The sequence below is a fragment of the Triticum aestivum genome, chromosome 2A, assembly GCF_018294505.1.
Source record: "Triticum aestivum cultivar Chinese Spring chromosome 2A, IWGSC CS RefSeq v2.1, whole genome shotgun sequence".
Lineage (NCBI taxonomy): Eukaryota > Viridiplantae > Streptophyta > Magnoliopsida > Poales > Poaceae > Triticum > Triticum aestivum.
The window spans coordinates 748,361,145-748,371,506 of NC_057797.1; positions in this window are offsets into that span (position 1 = coordinate 748,361,145).

Sequence of the window (10,362 nt, forward strand, 5' to 3'; positions counted from 1 at the left end):
GATCCAGTGCCCAGTGCCAGTTCCTGTCTGTTGCATGTTTTTGGTTTCGCAGAACATCTATATCAAACGGAGTCCAAACGGGATAAAAACGGACGGAGATACTTTTCGGAATATTTGGAAAATCTGGAAGAAAAATCAACGTGAACCAGTGTCCGAGGTGGGCACGAGGTAGGGGGGCGCGCCCCTGACTCTCGTGACCCACCTGTAAGGCGGTTGACGCTCTTATTTTGCCACAAGAAAGATAATTTTTGGAAAAAAATCACAGCGAAGGTTTTAGGCCAATCGGAGTTACGGATCTCCATATATATATGAAACGGTGAAACAGAGCCAGGGGAGAACGCAAAAACAGAGAGAGACAGAGAGACAGATCCAATCTCGGAGGGGCTCTCGCCCCTCCCGTGCCATGAAGGCCATGGACCATAGGGGAAACCCTTCTCCCATCTAGGGAGGAGGTCAAGGAAGAAGAAGAAGGAGGGGGGCTCTCTCCCCCTCGCTTCCGGTGGCACCGGAGTGCCACCGGGGGCCATCATCATCACCACGATCTACACCAACACCTCTGCCATCTTCACCAACATCTCCATCACCTTCCCCCCTCTATCTACAGCGGTCCACTCTCCCGCAACCCGCTGTACCCTCTACTTGAACATGGTGCTTTATGCTTCATATTATTATCCAATGATGTGTTGCCATCCTATGATGTCTGAGTAGATTTTCATTGTCCTATCGGTGGTTGATGAATTGCTATGATTGATTTAATTTGCTTGTGGTTATGTTTCTGTCCTTTGGTGCCCATCATATGATTGTGCGCGTGGATCACACCCTAGGGTTAGTTGTATGTTAATAGGACTATGTATTGGAGGGAAAGAATGACAGAAGCTTCAACCTAGCATAGAAATTGATGCATACGGGATTGAAGGGGGACCAATATATCTTAATGCTATGGTTGGGTTTTACCTTAATGAACATTAGTAGTTGCGGATGCTTGCTAATAGTTCCAATCATAAGTGCATAGAATTCCAAGTCAGGGATGACATGCTAGCAATGGCCTCTCCCACATAATACTTGCTATCGGTCTAGTAAAGTAGTCAATTGCTTAGGGGAAATTTCACAACTCCTACCACCACTTTTCCACACTCACTATATTTACTTTATTGTTTCTTTATCTAAACAGCCCCTACTTTTTATTTATGTACTCTTTATTATCCTGCAAACCTATCCGACAACACCTACAAAGTACTTCTAGTTTCATACTTGTTCTAGGTAAAGCGAACGTTAAGCGTGCGTAGAGTTGTATCAGTGGTCGATAGAACTTGAGGGAATATTTGTTCTACCTTTAGCTCCTCGTTGGGTCCGACACTCTTACTTATCGAAAACTATTGCGATCCCCTATACTTGTGGGTTATCAAGACCTTTTTCTGGCGCCGTTGCCGGGGAGCAATAGCGTGGGGTGAGTATTCTCGTGTGTGCTTGTTTGCTTTATCACAAAGTAATTTTTATTTGCTGTTCTTAGTTGTTCTCTATCTTTAGTTATGGATATGGAACACTAAATACCAAAAAAATTAGGTGTACTTTCTGCTCATGGAGATGGGGAACCTCCTAAAACCCTCGATGCTGGTTATGTGAAAGATATTATGTACTACTTTAATAATCCTGAGAAAACCCCATTTAATTATGTAATGGGAGTAACGTTGGATCAACGTGAATACTTTAGGGATTATCGCTTGACACAAAACGGGAAACTATTATGGGATCAAATTCATATATTGAAGTGGTATGCTTGGCAATTATGCGTGAGTTATGATTATACTTGTTGCTCTAGGATGAAGGCTCCACACCTTCCCTTTTCATGCAAATTCAATGATAATCAAACCTTAGCTTCTTATGCTAATGGTATATATGATTACTATGATATGGAACAAATACAAGAATTTGTTGCTTTTATGGGTGCTTATGAAATTGAATCTATGTGTAAAGAGTTTGAAGATTTTGATGATGCTGTTTACAGATCTGAAAATTTAGCTATCCTCAAATATTGCTATGAGAATTATGAATACAATTCCAAAATTAATGCACTTATTGAGAAAGTCTCCGCTGTCCAAGAAGAGAATAATATTTTGCAGGAATCTATGGAAGAAGAAGTTGATGAAACTGTGAGCTCATTGGATGAAAAAGATGAGGAGGAGAGCGAAGAACAAAAGGAGGAAGAGCGGATTGATCACCCGTGCCCACCTTCTAATGAGAGTAACGCTTCAACTCATACATTGTTTAATTTCCCTTCGTGCTTACCGGAGGATGATTGTTATGATCCCGTTGATTCTTTTGAAATATCCCTTTTTGATGTTGCTTGCTATGCTTGTGGCCAAGATGCCAATATGAATTATGCTTATGGATATGAACTTGCTATAGTTCCTTATGTTAAACATGAAATTTTTGTTATTGCACCCACGCATGATAGTCCTATTATCTTTTTGAATTCTCCTGACTACACTATAACGGAGAAGTTTGCACTTATTAAGGATTATATTGATGGGTTGCCTTTTACCGTTGCACATGATGATTTTGATGAATATAATATGCATGTTCTTGCTGCTCCTACTTGCAATTATTATGAGAGAGGAACTATATCTCCACCTCTCTATGTTTCCAATATGATAAAATTGCAAGAAACTGTTTATACTATGCATTGGCCTTTACTTTGTGTGCATGAATTGTTCTTTTATGACATGCTGATGCATAGGAAGAGAGTTAGACTCCGTAATTACATGATATATGTTACCTTGTGCTCACCACTAAATTACAAATCATTGTTAATTAAAATTGGCTTTGATATACCTTGGGATCTGGGTGGATCCATTACTTGAGCACTATATGCCTAGCTTAATGGCTTTAAAGAAAGGGCTGCCAGGGAGACAACCCGGAAGTTTTAGAGAGTAATTTATTTCTGTTGTGTGCTTTTATAAAGTTTAGAAATAAAAATAATGTGCCAAGGTTTTCCTTTAGGATATTTACATTTGCTTGATGGTTTGTATGGTGCAGGACAGAAACTTTGGCTGTAGTGCGCGATTTTACATTTTTAGCTAGAATGTCAAATGGTTCTGATTCTTTTTGCGCTGTCTTCCTATACACTTTTTCTATTTTTCCTAATTTTGGTAGAATTTTTCAAGTACCATAAGTATGGTGAATGTTCAGATTATTACAGACTGTTCTGTTTTAGACAGATTCTGTTTTTGATGCATAGTTTGCTTGTTTTGATGAAACTATCAATTTATATTAGTGGATTAAGCCATGAAAAAGTTATATTACAGTAGACACAATGCAAAAATAAAATATGAATTGGTTTGCAACAGTACTTAGAGTAGTGATTTGCTTTATTATACGAACGGATCTTACCGAGTTTTCTGTTGAAGTTTTGTGTGGATGAAGTGTTCGATGATCGAGAAGGTCTCGATGTGAGAAGAAGGAAGAGAGGCAAGAGCTCAAGCTTAGGGATGCCCGAGGCACCCCAAGTAAATATTCAAGGAGCCTCAAGCGTCTAAGCTTGGGGATGCCCCGGAAGGCATCCCCTCTTTCTTCAACAAGTATCGGTATGTTTTCGGATTCGTTTCGTTCATGCGATATGTGCAATCTTGGAGCGTCTTTTGCATTTACTTTTCATTTTTCTTTTATGCACCATGTTGGTATGAGATAGTCCTTGGTTGATTTATAGAATTCTCATTGCACTTCACTTATATATTTTGAGTATGGCTTTATAGAATGCTTCATGTGCTTCACTTGTATCATTTGAAGTTTGGATTGCCTGTTTCTCTTTACATAGACAACCACCATTTGTAGAATGCTCTTTTGCTTCACTTATATTTGTTAGAGCATGGGCATATATTTTGTAGAAATAATTAAACTCTCTTGCTTCACTTATATCTATTTAGAGAGATGACAGGAATTGGTCATTCACATGGTTAGTCATAAAATCCTACATAAAACTTGTAGATCACTGAATATGATGTGTTTGATTCCTTGCAATAGTTTTGCGATATAAAGATGGTGATATTAGAGTCATGCTAGTGGGTGGTTGCGAATTGTAGAAATACTTGTGTTGAGGTTTGTGATTCCCGTAGGATGCACGTATGGTGAACCGTTATGTAACGAAGTTGGAGCATGAGGTATTTATTGATTGTCTTCCTTATGAGTGGCGGTCGGGGATGAGCGATGGTCTTTTCCTACCAATCTATCTCCCTAGGAGCATGCGCGTAGTACTTTGTTTCGATGACTAATAGATTTTTTCAATAAGTATGTGAGTTCTTTATGACTAATGTTGAGTCCATGGATTATACGCACTCTCACCCTTCCACCATTGCTAGTCTCTCTAGTATCGCACAACTTTCGCCGGTACCATAAACCCACCATATACCTTCCTCAAAACAGCCACCATACCTACCTATTATGGAATTTCCATAGCCATTCCGAGATATATTGCCATGCAACTTCCATCATCATCATATACATGACTTGAGCATTCATTGTCATATTGCTTTGCATAATCGTAAGATAGCTAGCATGATGCTTTCATGGCTTGTCCGTTTTTTGATGTCATTGCTACGCTAGATCATTGCACATCCCGGTACACCGCCGGAGGCATTCATATAGAGTAATATCCTTGTTCTAGATATAGAGTTGTAATATTGAGTTGTAAGTAAATAAAAGTGTGATGATCATCATTATTAGAACATTGTCCCATGTGAGGTTATCAAAATAAAAGTGGCCAAAGAAGCCCCCCAAAAAAAGAGAAAGGCCATAAAAAAAGAGAAGGCCCAAAAAAAGGCCATACAAAAAATAGAAGGCCCAAAAAAATGAGAGAAAAAGAGAGAAGGGGCAATGTTACTATCCTTTTACCACACTTGTGCTTCAAAGTAGCACCATGATCTTCATATAGAGAGTCTCTTGAGTTATCACTTTCATACACTAGTGGGAATTTTCATTATAGATCTTGGCTTGTATATTCCAACGATGGGCTTCCTCAAATGCCCTAGGTCTTCATGAGCAAGCAAGTTGGATGCACACCCACTTAGTTTCAGTTAGAGCTTTCATATACTTATAGCTCTAGTGCATCCGTTGCATGGAAATCCCTACTCACTCACATTGATATCTATTGATGAGCATCTCCATAGCCCGTTGATACGCCTAGTTGATGTGAGACTATCTTCTCCTTTTTTGTCTTCTCCACAACCACCATTCTATTCCACCTATAGTGCTATGTCCATGGCTCACACTCATGTATTGCGTGAAAGTTAAAAAGGTTTGAGAACGTCAAAAGTATGAAACAATTGCTTGGCTTGTCATCGGGGTTGTGCATGATGTGAGTATTTTGTGTGGTGAAGATGGAGCATAGCCAGACTATATGATTTTGTAGGGATAACTTTCTTTGGCCTTGTTATTTTGAAAAGACATGATTGCTTTATTAGTTGGCTTGAAGTATTATTGTTTTTATGTCAAATGATAGACTATTGCTTTGAATCACTCGTGTCTTAATATTCATGCCATGATTAGACATATGATCAAGATTATGCTAGGTAGCATTCCACATCAAAAATTATCTTTTTATCATTTACCTACTCGAGGAAGAGCAGGAATTAAGCTTGGGGATGCTGATACTTCTCCGTCGTATCTATAATTTTTGATTGTTCCATGCCAATATTCTACAACTTTCATATACTTTTGGCAACTTTTTATACTATTTTTGGGACTAACATATTGATCTAGTGCCCAGTGCCAGTTCCTGTCTGTTGCATGTTTCTGGTTTAGCAGAATATCCATATCAAACGGAGTCCAAACGGGATAAAAACGGACGGAGATACTTTTCGGAATATTTGGAAAATCTGGAAGAAAAATCAACGCGAACCAGTGTCCGAGGTGGGCACGAGGTAGGGGGGCGCGCCCCTGACCCTCGTGACCCACCTGAAAGGCGGTTGACGCTCTTCTTTTGCTGCAAGAAAGCTAATTTTCGGAAAAAAATCACGGCGAAGGTTTTAGGCCAATCGGAGTTACGAATCTCCATATATACACGAAACGGTGAAACAGAGCCAGGGGAGAACACAGAAACAGAGAGTGACAGAGAGACAGATCCAATCTCGGAGGGGCTCTCGCCCCTCCCGTGCCATGAAGGCCATGGACCAAAGGGGAAACCCTTCTCCCATCTAGGGAGGAGGTCAAGGAAGAATAAGAAGGAGGGGGGCTCTCCCCCCCTCGCTTCCGGTGGCACCGGAGTGCCACTGGGGGCCATCATCATCACCGCGATCTACACCAACACCTCCGCCATCTTCATCAACATCTCCATCACCTTCCCCCTCTATCTACATCGGTCCACTCTCCTGCAACCCGCTGTACCCTCTACTTGAACATGGTGCTTTATGCTTCATATTATTATCCAATGATGTGTTGCCATCCTATGATGTCTGAGTAGATTTTCGTTGTCCTATCAGTGGTTGATGAATTGCTATGATTGATTTAATTTTCTTGTGGTTATGTTGCTGTCCTTTGGTGCCCATCATATGATTGTGCACGTGGATCACACCCTAGGGTTAGTTGTATGTTGATAGGACTATGTATTAGAGGGCAAGAGTGACAGAAGCTTCAACCTAGCATAGAAATTGATGCATACGTGATTGAAGGGGGACCAATATATCTTAATGCTATGGTTGGGTTTTACCTTAATGAACATTAGTAGTTGCGGATGCTTGCTAATAGTTCCAATCATAAGTGCATAGAATTCCAAGTCAGGGATGCCATGCTAGCAGTGGCCTCTCCCACATAACACTTTCTATCGGTCTAGTAAAGTAGTCAATTGCCTAGGGGAAATTTCACAACTCCTACCACCACTTTTCCACACTCGCTATATTTACTTTATTGTTTCTTTATCTAAACAGCCCCTACTTTTTATTTACGTACTCTTTATTATCCTGCAAACCTATCCGACAACACCTACAAAGTACTTCTAGTTTCATACTTGTTCTAGGTAAAGCAAACTTCAAGCGTGCGTAGAGTAGTTTCAGTGGTCGATAGAACTTGAGGGAATATTTGTTCTACCTTTAGCTCCTCGTTGGGTTCGACACTCTTACTTATCGAAAACTGTTGCGATCCCCTATACTTGTGGGTTATCACTCTCCGATGAAGTGTGAGTAGTTTACCTCAGACCTACGGGTCCATAGTTAGTAGCTAGATGGCTTATTCTCTCTTTTTGGATCTCAATACAAAGTTCTCCCCCTCTCTTGTGGAGATCTATTCGATGTAATCTTCTTTTTGCGGTGTGTTTGTTGAGACCGATGAATTGTGGGTTTATGATCAAGTCTATCTATGAATAATATTTGAATCTTCTCTGAATTCTTTTATGTATGATGGGTTATCTTTGCAAGTCTCTTCGAATTATCAGTTTGGTTTGGCCTACTAGATTGATCTTTCTTGCAATGGGAGAAGTGCTTAGCTTTGGGTTCAATCTTGCGGTGTCCTTTCCCGGTGACAGTAAGGGCAGCAAGGCACGTATTGTATTGTTGCCATCGAGGATAACAAGATGGGGTTGTCTTCATATTGCATGAGTCTATCCCTCTACATCATGTCATCTTGCTTAAGGCGTTACTCTGTTTTTAACTTAATACTCTAGATGCATGCTGGATATAGATCGATGAGTGGAGTAATAGTAGTAGATGCAGGCAAGAGTCGGTCTACTTGTCTCGGACGTGATGCCTATATACATGATCATACCTAGATATTCTCATAACTATGCTCAATTCTGTCAATTGCTTAACAGTAATTTGTTCACCCACCATAGAATACTTATGCTCTCGAGAGAAGCCACTAGTGAAACCTATGCCCCCCAGGTCTATCTTTATCATATCAATCTCCTACTACTTAGTTATTTACTTTGCCATTTACTTTGCCTTTATTTTACTTTGCATCTTTATCATAAAAATACCAAAAATATTATCTTATCATATCTATCAGATCTCACTCTCGTAAGTGGCCCTATAGGGATTGACAACCCCTATTTGCGTTGGTTGCGGGGATTTATTTGTTTTGTGCAGGTGCGAGGGACTCGCACGTAGCCTCCTACTAGATTGATACCTTGGTTCTCAAAAACTGAGGGAAATACTTACACTACTTTGCTGCATCATCCCTTCCTCTTCGGGGAAAACCAACGCCAGTGCTAAAAGAGGTAGCAGAGGGCATCATGCTGGAGATAGAACTGCTCACAAGGTATTACAGTCTGGATTTTATTGGCCTACTCTTTTCAAGGATGCTCGTAAGTTTGTCTCATCCTGTGATGAATGTCAAAGAATGGGTAATATTGGTAAGCATCAAGAAATGCCTATGAACTATTCTCTTGCCGTTGAACCATTTGATGTTTGGGGATTTGATTACATGGGACCTTTTCCTTCCTCTAATGGGTATACACATTTTTGGTTGCTGTTGATTATGTTACTAAATGGGTAGAAGCTATTCCAACTAGTAGCGTTGATCACAACACCTCTATTAAAATGCTTAAAAAAAAGGGCAACCTGGTTCATGTAGCTCCCGCTTGCGCAGGGTCCAGGGAAGGGTCCGACCACTTTGGATCTATAGTACGCAGCCTTTTCCTACATTTCTGTAAGAGGCTGTTTCCAGGACTTGAACCCATGACCTCATGGTCACAAGGCAGCAGCTTTACCACTGCGCCAAGGCTCCCCTTCACCTCTATTAAAATGCTTAAGGAAGTTATTTTCCCAAGGTTTGGAGTCCCTAGATACTTAATGACTGATGGTGGTTCACACTTTATTCATGGTGCTTTCTGTAAGATGCTTGCTAAGTATGATGTTAACCATAGAATTGCATCACCCTATCATTCTTAGTCTAGTGGTCAAGTTGAACATAGAAATAGAGAAATAAAATTAATTTTGCAAAAGACTATTAATAGGTCCAGGAAGAATTGGTCTAAGAAATTAGATGATGCACTTTGGGCTTATAGGACAGCATTTAAAAAATCCTATGGGTATGTCTCCTTATAAAATGGTTTATGGAAAAGCTTGTCATTTGCCTCTTGAGTTAGAACACAAAGCATATTGGGCAGTTAAAGAACTCAACTATGATTTCAAACTTGCTGGTGAAAAGAGGTTATTTGCTATAAGCTCATTAGATGAATGGAGAACCCAAGCATATGAAAATGCAAAGTTATTCAAAGAAAAAGTTAAAAGATGGCATGACAAAAGAATTCAAAAGCGTGAGTTTAAAGTCGGAGAATATGTTCTTTTGTACAACTCTCATTTCAGATTCTTTGCAGGAAAACTCCTCTCCAAATGGGAAGGCCCCTATGTCATCGAGGAGGTTTACCGGTCCGGTGCCATCAAAATAAATAATTTCGAAGGCACTAACCCGAAGGTTGTCAACGGGCAACAAATAAAGCATTATATCTCCGGTATGCCTATTAATGTTGCAACCAATATTAACCAAACTTTGACACCGTAAGAATACATAAAAGAGTCCTTCCAGAACACTCCAGAATCGTCAAAATAAGGAGGTACATAGTATGATAAGCAAAGAGACTCCGAAAAATCTGCAAAAATATTTTTTATAAGTTTTGGAATCTTTTAAAATTTTGGAAATAAAGAAACTTCCAGGAAGCCTCCCCTGGTGGGCACAAGACGCCTGGCGCGCCCAGGTGGGTTGTGCCCACCTGGGACACCTCCCGTACTCCATTTTTCTTCTATATGCTTGCCTTGCAAGATAAAAATTCTATATATACTTCCCTAACCTATTAACCACAGTATCACGGAGAAAATCCTCTGTTCTCTTTTCTTGCTATTTCCGATCAGATTTATCAAGCTAGGCATCATGTCTTCCTGCTCCTCCAACCATATGGAAGAAGATGTTTGGCTGATGAAGATCGAGACGAAGCCGGAGGAGCCTATGGATACCACCAAAGGAGAATTGAGTATCGGGTATGAGCACTCCCCGTGGCTTCCGCCAAGCTTGGGGGAGGTGCCCCGGTATCGTATCATCCCACTATCTTTTGCTTTTACTTATCTTAGTTCGATATTTTGCTTAGATGAATAAAGTTTAGTCTGATCTTTTCTTCTTTGAGAATTTTCTTAGTGATACATCATTGTTATCATGTGCAAGTTATATAATGAAGTTTAGTTTGAGTTTTTACTTTCTTTACTTCCTTGTTGCAAATAAAGAAAAGTAAAAGAGAAAGGAAGCAAATAAAAGAAAGGAAATGGATCAATAAGATCATATACTAATCCTATGGTAGGTGATAGCACCACATAAGGAAAAGTATAAGTAAGAAAATTTTATTAGAGTTTGACAAACATAGCATTGGTCAGTGATGCAACTCATGAA